The sequence below is a fragment of the Struthio camelus genome, unplaced genomic scaffold, assembly GCF_040807025.1.
Source record: "Struthio camelus isolate bStrCam1 unplaced genomic scaffold, bStrCam1.hap1 HAP1_SCAFFOLD_117, whole genome shotgun sequence".
Classification (NCBI taxonomy): domain Eukaryota; kingdom Metazoa; phylum Chordata; class Aves; order Struthioniformes; family Struthionidae; genus Struthio; species Struthio camelus.
Genome location: NW_027182702.1, coordinates 88,089 through 90,167, shown reverse-complemented (window position 1 = coordinate 90,167; position 2,079 = coordinate 88,089). Strand labels below are relative to the sequence as shown.

At 53.8% G+C, this 2,079-nt stretch overlaps 1 long non-coding RNA gene across 1 annotated transcript; it reads right to left on the bottom strand.

The window, feature by feature from the left end:
* Positions 1 to 314: 314 nt before the first annotated feature.
* LOC138065183 (uncharacterized) lies at positions 315 to 1,840 on the bottom strand. The gene is made up of 3 exons (XR_011138312.1): positions 1,746 to 1,840; positions 1,165 to 1,303; positions 315 to 372 (listed from the first exon to the last, which is right to left on the bottom strand). It is a non-coding gene; the product is annotated as an uncharacterized lncRNA (long non-coding RNA).
* Between the last annotated feature and the right edge of the window lie 239 nt (positions 1,841 to 2,079).

The window sequence follows — 2,079 nt, the reverse complement described above, 5'->3', positions numbered from 1 at the left end:
ATGACCGCCTGGTCCCCTTCCGTTTAGCTTCTCCCGCTCTTCGGTGCCAGAGCGCTCTCTCTTCCTCCGGCAGGGCTCCGGGGAAGGTTTTGGCGAGTCGCGTCTTTCGTCGGATGAAGGAACAGGCTTGCTTAGGTCCTCATCCTCCCGAGCGCTGCAGAGACCGTCAGGCTGCCACGCAGTCTGAGGTGCAGGCCGTTTGTTTGGAACGCTGAGAGCCATCTCCCGTTTCTCGGAGGGATCGAGAACGGAAGGCCTGGCAGTTGCCCAGGTTTGGACGCCAGCTGCTGGTAGAGCTGATGATGGCCTTTGGAGGGTGACACCATTGGGCTCCTCTTTCAGGGCTCCGTTTCTGTTGGAACCGTCTGAGCTCTGTATTTCAAAAGAAGAGAGTGTAAGAGGGCTCTGTGCAAACACACAGCTTTGAAAAGCCCTAAACACAAACCCCTCCTGCCAGATACTCCTACAGATTGCCTCGGGAGCTGAGCGGAAGGAAAACCACAACCCTGCTTTAGCTCGGAGTGCGAGGCCAAGGCGGGTGCTACTTTTCAGTCCTGCTTTTGGTTTTCTGCATATTGGAAGCAAATGAGCATCCTTTTTGAAAGCCCATCCAAACAGCTGAGCACGGATTAAAGATGTTCCTAAGTCTCGCTCTCTCGCTCTCCTCCTCTAAGCTTGACGTGTGTACGGATGTATGCGCGTCCATTTTTCCCCTTCACGCTGCCCCTGACAACCCGAGCATAACTGTTCAAGTGCTCAGGAAGAAGCCCTTTTGGTTTTGCTGTCTCAGCTAAAGGGACAGCACTAAAAAGAAGCCCAGCAATCCGGCCTTCTTGTCTTGATTTGAGCACGACCTGCCTCTACTTCCAGCGTCTCTCGGCGCTTCAGGAAGCGGAGCTGGAGGCAAAGAAGCAGCAGGGCTGCAAACAATTTAGCATTAGCCACTGTTTGAGTGATTCTGGCTGCAGCAGCAGGAGAGCTGTGAAGAAAGCTGCAGTGCGAGGAGGGGGGGGAAAACACAATGCAGACGCTACCTACCCCCCACCCCCACCCCACCCCCATCCCCACCACCAAAAAAAAAAAAAAGAGGAAAAGAAAGAGAAAAATCCCACTCTCATTTTGGTGCCTTCATCCTTCCCTCTCTCTCTCTTCCCTGCCAGTTACCTTCATCGTAGGAGGAGGAGGATGGGGTCCCGTAAATCCAGCCTGCTTATTATCAGCCCCCGGCTGAGCAAGGAACGAACGGGGAGAAGCTGGCACGGGTGTGTAAGAAGCGCCTTCTGCAGGTGTCTCACCGCGGCACCTTGGGAAACAACAGTGAGCTCAGTTGAGAGATGTTCTGTCAGCCTCCGCTTGGGCTAAGCCCCATCCTATCACGCTGTAGGAGCAGCTGATCGGCCATACTGAAAACGTAACCAAGACTACGAGCTGAAAATTAGGCGATGGTCTTCCTACCACGGCTGCCCCTTTCAGAGCAAGAACTCATCATCCTCACACCACCTCTGGCCTTAATTGTGCCTCTTTTCGGCATTCGCCTGCTACAGAGAGCGCCTCCGTAACAAGTTACGCGAGTGCAGCAGCTTAAGGCCAAGCAATGAAGGCCAAGAAAGGGCACGGGGACTTCCAGATTAGACAGAACGGAAGTCTACAAATAGCCCTTTCCTCCCGGGACAGAAAGAGAAACGCGTCAGAGGAGAAGAAGAGAAGCATCAGTAGCGTGAAAAGGAAACGCATGCTGAACCCACCTGACATAAAAAAGTAAATACGCCTGCTGGCTGAGAACGGTGCCGATGTTGCGAAGGACGACCGAGGCATCGTTCATCTCATACCACAGTCCGTTACTGGCCTGCAAATAAAGGCAGTGAGACATGGGACGAGTCCTTTCCCCCTAAAAAACAGTGGTTGCCGGTAGCCTTCTGGGGCAAGCCTCTCTTCACCAGCACAGGTTTTACCCTGCAAGAAACGAAGCTGATGCTTACCTTGGTGAAGCAGAAATAGTGTCCCGCGTGGCCGCTGCCACCTCTGTGCACCAGGACCGCATATAAGGCGTAGAGGACTGGTTCGCCGACTGGCTGAGAC